Genomic DNA, 10,737 nt, shown 5'->3' with positions numbered 1-10,737 from the left:
AAGAAGGAGGGAAAGAAAATCCAAAAATAAACCTACATGGTGATAATGCTTTGTTTTACTCAGGATTTAAAATGAAAATGCAAGGTATGTTGCAACAGTCTTTTTTCTGTTTTCATTAAAAACAATTTCTGATCCAAACTTTTAAATTAGAAAAACTCAAAAGACTCAATTGTTGGCTGTTACATCATTAATTTAAAGTTAACTTCGGGATGTCTACGAAGTTTCACAATTATTTTGACTGAAATGCACACAGAATCATGTGACATATACTTTCACATTGCAGCTGCAGTGTTCTCCCACAATTGTACTGTTAACTAGAGAGAGGAAGCATTGTTAGTTCTGTTAGTAATGTCTTTATATATTTTAAATGCATGAGAAAGTTTTTTTTAAAGATCCTGGAAAGAAAAATTATGTATGTCTATGTAAATGTATGTATCAGCAGCATAGGGTACTAGCCAAGAATAAGATTTGATACATTATTGTAAAATTAGAAGTTTCATATACTACCAACTTTCTATAGCTATTTATGTTATAAAATGTTTTAAGGCACAAAGTTAACATTTTACATTTCGGTCACTTCTTATATAAAATATTTCACAGTTCCTTGTGCAATAATTTCTAATTATTGCTGACTATTGATGCATTAAATATAGTTGTATGTTTTCTGGACCTTAAGGTCCATTTCTGTTGCGAAGTATATACAACAGCAGTTGATGGTATATTTACAGTTAGTAAGTTTCAAATTCTAAAAAGCATATGATTTTGAGAACTAGAGCATGCATAATAAATAAACATACCTCCCATGCTCTCCTGAATTCACTTCCCTTGCAACATAAGCAAATGCTCATTCATAACTTAATTTAGTTTGAAGTGATTGTGTTAAATTGCTAGTGTAGCCMAATTAACAGAAGCCTAACAAGGTGTGTGTTAGGAAAAGCAGCAGAAGATTGGATTTTTTTAATGAGATACTGTGGTATACTGTTGACTAACATTAAGACATATATCAATGAGTGCTAGCAAACCATACATATATCAAATATAGGACAGGCTAGCACATCACCCCTGGTCATAATCTAAGCAGGTCTTTCAAACATAGGAATTTTAGTTTATCTGTCATGAAGATTCTTTATTTTGTTTTGTTTTTTCCCTCAAATTTGAAGTCTAGGTCAATGGTAAATTACCTGTCTGACTAATGTATTAGTGCTTATAGCTCTCTCTCTAGAATCAATCTACAGTGAATTTCACATATAAAATCTATATTATGTTCTGTTATGGGTCTTTTCCCATTGTAAGGCAATCATAAGAGCAGTGGAATGTTAGAATGTGTGAAAAGGTTCTCATTCATCAGGGATAAGGAAGGCAAATCCAATTGTAAGAATTGCTTGTGCCTAAAGGAGCAGAAATCTAGGGTTTGCTCATGCTCAAGGAAATGACAGTTACTTGTGTAGCTATGCTTATAAATGTTTTATGATTTGTAAAAAAAAAAATTGTAAAAAAAGATCATGATTTGTAAAAGCATTAAAGCTCATGAAGAAGGATTTTGATAATACACCTATTTAGTATTTATTCATATATTCATAAATTGCAAGGATGGAAAGCATCCTGTGATGTTCTAGTCTGACCTGCTCCAAAAACCACAAGTTTCTTACAATTTAATGAATTTATATTAATTCTTATTAAAGAAATTTTGTGGAGGAAAAAAAACCCAATTCTCTATTTCCAAATCTTCCAGCTCTTACGTGAAATTAGTCATTTTGTGTCATTTCTTCAAGTCATGAATTAACTTCAGTGCTAGAAATGTGTATCTTGTTTGAAGTCAGAGTATCTCCAATGCTAGGCACTTACTAGCCATACCTCTGTCTGTCGCATTGTCTGTGCACTGTTGAATTCCTGTTTGTCCATGTAGGAATATATGTTGAAAACTATGTTCTGGTGTAGCAATTTTTTAGACTGAACAGATGGAACTCATTATGCTTCTCAAAGACTAATTCCATTAATTTTTTTATAGATCCCAACCCTTACTCTTGAACTGTTGGCTGAATAACAGGACAAAGTGACACAATAGCCAACAGGCCAGTGTAAATAATGTAGTTCCATTACTGCGTCTTTTGTGTATTAGTTTCCTTTCAGTCACAGTGATATATCTGTGGTTTCATGTTAAGTAATTTATCTACTATATAGAAGAAATACTCCAAGTCTTTGTTTGTCCGGATACACAGTTATCCTCTAAACAAGGCCTTTATTCTTCCTCCCTGTTATCTTAAGAATGTACAGCAGGAGTAGTTTGTCGTGTATTAGAAGCTAGCGTGTGTTCATCTGCTCAGTGAAAAATTTCCATGCAACTTTATTGACACCTAGTTATAAATACAAAGTAGCTTACTTCGAAGGGCAGAAGAATCTACTATTTCGAGTTACTTTTATATTGCATTCAGATTACCACACAGGAGAAGCATGCACATGAAGAGCCACTGAGGACCTGATGATGTGTAGTAATGTATTGCAATGATGTGTTTTCATGTCCAAGTCCTGATTTTATACCATAGCAAGGCATGTTGTTAACTTGAGTGGCCGTATGAGACCTGCATCTTTGTTGTCTTCCCAATGAGATATAATTCCTCAAAACTGTATCATCCGTGTATCTTACTAGTAATCATTTATATTGATTCTGTTGATAAAAGATGTTCAGTATAGACTGAAAAAAATTCTAGGAGGCACCACTATTAGTAATAGCAACTGTTTAGAATATTTTGAAACCTTTTCTTTCTTATTTTTTCTTTTAAGCACTCAATGTGCATCATAAACCAAACCTAAAAAAGGAATTATCCTTTGCACTGCAGCACCTGAGATGTAAGGTTGCCTTTGTTTTAGCTGAGAGAGGTAATCTACATGATAGAGAGTAAGGCTTCTTCCTTCYCTGTTTCTCTTTCTAGAATCATTATTTAACTCTTGTCTTCAAAGAGGTTTAGCTTCACAAAGCCGTTTTTTTCTGTCCATGTACTGCAGCACAGCAGTTTATATCATGGAAAGATTTTTGCAAGGAATCTTGGGTACCATAAGATCTCAAATAAAAAGATTAGTTAGAGTTTTTCTAGATTTTTTCTAGAATATACTTGCTTAAAATCCTCCCTCAGAGCATCTTGCTTAAGAATTTTCTGGCCTYGCCTTGATTTGATATAAGCACAGTCTTAAGACATCACCGATAACAATTTATTACAAAAATCTAATTTTATTACACTGATAGCATCCACTTTTAAAACACATTATAATAAAATTAACTAACACATGTCTAATATTTTTCAAAGTCTATATTTTGAATTAGTTACATCATTTCCTAAGCGTAAATTAATCAATTTCCATGTCAGCCATCCTGTTTTTTTCACCTGAGGTAATACCACTCTGATAAAGCTATAAAAACATTCACCACTGTAAATATGAGAAGAATGTAGAAAATGCTTATAAACAGCTGAAAGTAAAATATTAAGAAAGTGAATGGAAGCACTKTTCTTCATTCAAAAGAACAGTATTTTCATTACATAAAACACTAGTAGTTTCACAATCATGCAAATACTGTAGGTTTTGCTACTATAAAGAGGCCTAAAGAAGATAACWTTAACAAAGTGCCAGGAATATGCATGTTTATGCCTAGATTCTCAGATTGAGAAGATGAAGAGAATGTTTTGCCAGTCATCTTTAAAGAATTCTAGACTTCCAGGTGAAAAGATAGGATTTGATTTAAAAATTCAATTAGGAGATACATACTTCATTGTTCCTATAAAAATGAAAAATTCATTCTGAGCTTCACATTTTAGTGAATATTTTTATTCTCTCTCTTTTTTTTTTTACAGAAATATACATATATTCTGTCTTCAATATATTTTAACTTGGGCTGTATAATATTTTTTTAAATACAGTGCTTACCTGAGTAGGCACTAAAGCTGCTACTTTACAACAAAACCATAAATATCCATATCCTCTCAATTACTTTTAAGTACTCAGAATTTTTCCAGTAAAGAGAAAGATCTAGACAGATATTTTCCATTCATGAAAATGGAAAATAATCAGAAGCAGGTAGTAAAAGTTAATGGGAAGTTAAATACCAGGGCAGAATCACAGATTGCCAATTCCCTTCTCATTTGATTTTGATCTAAATTCTTTCTTAAAATTTTTGAGTTAATTATTATTTCRTTATCATTATTTCATTCTACTATTCATCTTAAGAGTGAGTTATATATATAAGTTGGACATCTTTGATTTTATTACTGATGGATATTTTTAGTATGGACAACTGTTATTTCTATGTTTCACTGACTGCTAATGCTTGCTGGCAATTCAGTGTGTAGTTCGGTTCAAGGGCTGTCTCGAGAGGTTGGTTATATTTCACTACATGACTTGAAACAAGATGTAGTTATCAGGCTAAGCACTTTGCGAATGTAATCTGAGTGCGTATTGCTTTTTTTCCCCCCTTTTTACGGGGAAAACAAAATTTCCAGTTCTAACTTATTTTTAATGGTTAATCTATTGCCATTTACTAACAGTAACTTCCTAACGACATGGACATGCTTGTGGATATCAAGTGTTTCATCTACTTAGCCAGTTTTCAAAATCATGTTATATTTGTAGATATTTCTAAGTATTTAAATACTTGCGCAAGTCAGCCTCAAATCTTTAAAAAAAAAAAAATCTTCATGGGTCTGGCTCACATGACTCACTTTAATTTCTTCTTCTTTTCTTTTTTTTTTTTTTAATGGAATGTCACCATGACCTTTAACATGTTTAACAAAGCATCAAAATATACCAATTTTATTTAGGATAAAATGCTAAGAGTCAAAACTGTTTTAAATGCTTTGAAGATACCTGGGCTTTTGACTATAACAAGGAATACCTTCAAAGTAGGAGTGGCGTGTATGAAATCTGGCTGAATAATCCAGTTAAACTATATTAGATGAAATTATGGAATATTGAGTATGTTCCACTTTAAATTGTCTGGACACTTTTTTTGAAGAGCTTGCTGGAGACTTAATTCACTGAGTGGTTGTCTTAGTTTCTCTACTTAACAGCATAAAATGATGATGGGACCTATTTATGTGACCCAGACCAATCCATATTGCTTGTGGATTGTATTAGAAGCCCTGTTTTTCAGGAGAAGTCCGTAAGTCATTTATACACAGGGAAACCTGGTGAATTAACATCATTTCTGCTTAATATATAGAAGCTGCTTCCATTCAGTTTTCAAGAAATAAAGCTGATGCTTGTGATAAAAAGCGCATTAACTGTGGACATGAAAACAGCTCTTCTGGCATGTGCAGTAAATCCAGTGATTCCCTATATGTAGTATAACCAGTGTGTCATACAGAAAGCCATGCTGTCTACCCCTCTGCTGCCACCAACACCAGAATCGGAGGAGAGTACATAGTCTGAAGTACTAAGAAAGCTTCAGGCGTTACAAGGTAGTCTGTGGTGCCTGTGGTCCTTCCAGTCTTTTGTATACTCATCTGTAAACTAGAGGTAATTCTCTTTAGATTCTGGGCAGCCAAGCTGTGCACTTAATTTAAATTTTGCTCTGTGTTGTTTAGTATGAGGTTGTCCTCATCTTGGTTATTGCCTGAAAAGACAAATATAATAGAAACAGATTTTTTTATGCTAAGCAAACAGAGGTATTACAAAAACGCAATTTTTGCTACATAATGATGTTGCTATGTTGAGTTTGGCTTATTCAGGTGTGGGGTTGAAATTCCGGGGGCAAAATCCTACAAATTGAGTTTTAAAAGTGTTTATTTGTAAAAAGAAATAGAAAGCAGAGTATGACCTCACTTGAAGTGGCAAAGAAATACAAAGGTGCATTTATTCCTCACAGTACAGTGATCCCAGGCTAGCTGTAAACAAGCTAGTGCCAGAATGACTACTACAGATGTTTTAGCACGGTGTTCAACCTGAGTTAATTAGCCTTGCTAGGAGGCAGTGCTAATTATCCTAAGTTTAGCACTATGCTGTTACACATTTAGGATCCAAGCTGGTGCCTCTGAGTAACATTACTTGCCATATTACACGTATTAGTAAGTTTGGAAACTCTAAAATGGTTCTGTATAGACATGCCCTGTATTGCCTTACTTTCTATATAAGATATCCGCAGCGGCACTGTAGTTATTCTGTGAATAGTGATATTAAAATGCTATGCAAAAATGTGTGGCCTAAAATACAGCAGATTTCAGCAAATTTGGACTCACTGAACAATGGATATAAGGAAATCTAGCTTCAGCATGTGCATTGCCTATCAACCAAAAATCCCTGTTTTCTGTACATAGGAACTCAATAACAGAACTGTCACTCAGATTTCCTCTATTCAAGAAATGTAGCGGAAGGAAAATGGCACAACACCATGGCATGTTGAACACTAGGAAAAAGATGTAGAAATTAACTTAGCAGCAATTAAAATCTGTAGTTTTCCATTCTAGCCCTTATTAAAAATCCTAAATTCACTCCAAGAATTTGTATTACATGTTTACTAGTTGGTACAAAGTTGTTTCATGAATTTATATTTGTGTAATGACAGAAATACCTTGTGTGGTGTCCTGATCAAATGTTTGGCAAAYGCATTCTTGCTGTGTTCAGAAGTAGTCTGCATTGCAAGTCACTTTTTGAACTTGTAAATAAGTGAATAAGACCTGTTTGATTCACTTAAACGGTGGGTCCCTTGCTTCATTACCCTATCAACATTAAAACTGCTCAGCATTATTAAGCATGACTGGGGTCAGGAAACAGCCTCTGTGATGCCTGTCAGTCTCCTTGCTATGTCTCATCTGTAATACCCATTTCATATATAAAGCCTCTAAATTTTTGCTTCCTTCCAATGCAGCACATTGCAAACACTAGTTTGTGGATACTGGAAAGCACACTGTCAAGGGGCATAACAGTAAATTTTGATGCCTAATCTGCCTAACAGTCATCTTCCCAAATTCTTGGAATAACTAAATTTTGTAGATATTACTCCCCTGTTTTATTAACTTCACTTTTGAAAGGCTCAGGGGATGAAATAAGTGAAGAGCACTATCTGTTTTAGCAGAAGAGTCATGCTCAGTCTATTTTTCTGGTAACTTAGGCAAGTACTGCTACGATTATGTATAAATGTATCTATAAAAGAGTGTGTGTGTGTGCATGCATACTGTACAAGTTAGTGAATACACATACATATATACCACATAAGGTAGATATGTATGGATAGGTATTTATATCTCCAGAGCTTCTGGAAGAGGTTATATACTGGTGGTGAATTTGTTTTCTCTCATGAGCAAGTAAACTCTGATAACTGATAAAGTCCAGTTACATCAAACTTGTGTGATAGCTGAGCTAATTACCTTAGCTCCCGTTCATTCTGTATTATTACCAAAACTGAGAGAAATTTCTCATTCAGTTCTGCATTATGTCCTGTATACCTATCAACTTGTTCAAATTTAATGAATTTCTGATTGTGTTGGATGTTGTTGTCTTACATAAATCTGATCTCAAAKCATGATAAAGCAGCAGGCTCGTAAACAAAATTATGCAGGATAGGAAAAGCAAAAATAATATACTTGAATATTTCGAAATGTCATGTCTCCTATAATTCCAAAAGTGAAAAATTCCTATGTCTCAATCTCATGACCAGCTCCCACTCAATTTCACAGTATACTGGCGGGTACAGATAGCAACAAAATGAGTTACTTGGAAACTTTTTATTTACAAACAGAAAAAAGAGGAACCATCTATAATGCAAATGCAATTGAAGTCTGCTTTTGTGCTGCAAAAGTAATTATATGTTTATGAGTAACTTGTTGGCCTTCTCCCCCCACAAAAAGCAAGTATTTCTGTGTTTCTTTCTGCTGCACATAACAGCATAATGATATAACTGTAACTAAATCTATTTGAAGTGTTGTTTTCTTACTGCTTGGACAGATTCTGTGGCTCAGAGTCTTTTCATTGATTATCAGGTAGGAGGTTTCATTGCAGGTATGCTGCAATACAGATATTACAGAAATTGCTAAGTTAGAATGAGAATCTATTTTAGGTGTCAGAAATAGGAAAGCAAATACAGTATTTGTCAAGTAATACTTAAAGAATGGGAAACTTATATTTTGCAGATAACCTTAGAGACTAAGATATCCTAGTTTCTGCACTTACAAGGTTTGACATTTCCCTGCAAAAGTACTATTTGCATGTAGAAAAAGCCAGTTCCTTTCTGTGCAAATACTTGAGCAGAAATTTTGCAGGTGTAAATTTCTGGGCCTAGCGTGAATGTATGACTCCCTAAAGTGTAGGTAATGACACAGGATAAACAAAAACAGATAAAAAGTTTTAATAATTAAAAAAAGTATATGGAGTAAAATATCTGCCAGTGGGATTTGCTATAGAGGTAGCAGAAATGAGAATCCTGTTTTTCCTACTAGTTATTAGAAAAGACAGCACAACTGCACAAGTACACACGCAAGCTCTCTTCATCAAAATACTTCCTTTTAGGATTATGGGATAATTCAGGTTCACAGGGACCTCAGAAGATCTCTAATCCAACGTCCTGMTCACAGCAGGGCTGGATACAAGGTCAGATCAGGTTGCTCAGGACTTGATCCAGTCAAGTCTTGACAATCCTTGACAGAGACTGTCCAGCCTTTCTGGATAGCCTGCTACACTGTTTGAGTATGCTCATGGTGATAAGTTTCTCCTTATATCCACTCTGAACTTCTCTTGTTTCAATTTATGCTTATTGTCTCTCATCCTTCTACCATGCACCACTGTGAACCACCTGGCTGTCTTTTTATGTCCTCCCTGTAGGAATTGGTGGGCTACTATTGGGTTCCCCCAAAGCCATCTCTTCAGGCTGAACAAGCCTGACTTCCACAGCCTCTCCTCACAAAGTAGGTTCTCCTGCCCACAGCCAGTTTGATGGTCCTCTGCTGAACTTAYTCCAATGTATTGATAGTTTTCTGGGTTTGGAGGGCTTAAAACAGGCATCATGATCAGCTTGCTGTCTCCTAGCATGGCCTKTCACCCGGAGATACATCTTCTAAGAGTTAAGAGGAGATACGGTGCTTATGGCCTGTGTGAGGGTGCCTGCACAAGCCATCCTTTGCAAATGGCCTGGATAACAATACCTGTTAAGATAGAAATTTGAGTGTATTTAGCATCAGCTACACAAAACTGTCTGAAGAGCATACACCCATAACTGATAATGTTAAAAAGGAARATAATCACAGATCATGTTAAACGATAACCAGGAATTACAAGGAGACTTTTGAAACGAGGAGTCAGCCTAAAAAGAAGAATAAAAAAGCATGAAAATYAGTAGCAGGGAAGAAACTGTGGATTGGAAATACCAGCAATCAATACCTGATTCGACAGTGCCAAAAGTTGCCCACTGGCATCGTGACCTCTACCCAAGCTGGACAAAGCAACCTCCTTATCAGACCCTGAGTATCCTGAAGCCATCACCTCTCTAGGTGGAAAATCACTAGAGTTAGGTTTATCCAGAAGTTCTTTGATAATTCATTTTGATGACGTAGTGACTATGAGTTCTTCAGCAGCTGGAGATTTGCTCTTCCTTAGGGGAAGTGACTAAATTTAAGAATGCAAAGAGTTTATTTAAGGAAAAGAAATAGAAAAAATATGCCAATAAGCAAACATAGTCTTAATTCAAAGTAAGCTTATCAGCTATTACTCATCATTCCTGTAGAATCCAGACAGATTCTGCACACAAATTTTTAAGTTCTTGTACCTGTGTGAGTATCTGCTGAAAGGTGTGTTAGCTTGGGCCAAATGACACATTTCTAAGACTTAGGTGTATAGTATCTGAGAAAGCAAATTCAGAACTAGCTTGGGGGACTCTGTATGACACTGCAGAGTAGTAGGTGCATATATCATTTGTCAGTTCAGAATTGCTTTTCTGTATATTTTGAGACCTTTTTAGTCTTAAGAAGACAGCCAGATAAAACTGCCTTGCAGAAAAGTTTCATATGTCTGCATATTGGAAAGTCAGCACTGCAAACACAGATGATGTTTTCAGATTCCACAGAAATCTCGTTCTTGATAAAGTAATACAAATTTACTCAAGAATCTTGATACCTACCATGGGGATGCAGTATCAGAGTAGCTATATTGCTGTATTAGAGATCTGGGTATTTGGTCTGTTCCAACARCTGACAGAATTCCACTGGCTCTAGCAGGTGATGGTTCAGATCACCAAACACACACTCGTTCATATTAATTTACAGTTCATTTCTTATGTTCATGGCAGCTTTACTACTCAAAAGAAAAAAGTCATTAAAGTCAAAATGATTCTGTCTCTCTCAAATACTCTTCACTAGGATGATACTCATAACATGTCACTCARCAAGATGCCCCAAATAGTGGACATATGATTTTACTATGGATTAAAAAGCGTGCCATTACATTTGTGTGCAAACGCTTTTTTCATAATGCTCATTTGAAAGCTTCTGAAAAGACTAGACTGTTTTGACTGATTTCACTAGACATCAAACTTGTTTGCTATCTTGCAGTAAAATCCTGGTGGAGAAAAGACATATATAGTTTATGCAGGTGCTTCCATCATTTTATATCAAACCTGATGGGAGTATAATATTTACTACACCATCCATAACTTGGCAATASAGCAATAGGTGATGATTATACTTTCCTTAGAGAGTGTATGCTAAGACACAGTAAGGAAAACAAATGAGAAATCAATGAACAGCTAAAGAAGAAAAAAAAATC

This window comes from Rhea americana, unplaced genomic scaffold (assembly GCF_003343005.1).
Source record: "Rhea americana isolate MKP2758 unplaced genomic scaffold, rheAme1 scaffold_8, whole genome shotgun sequence".
Taxonomy (NCBI): Eukaryota; Metazoa; Chordata; class Aves; order Rheiformes; family Rheidae; genus Rhea; species Rhea americana.
This window is presented reverse-complemented; position numbering follows the sequence as displayed.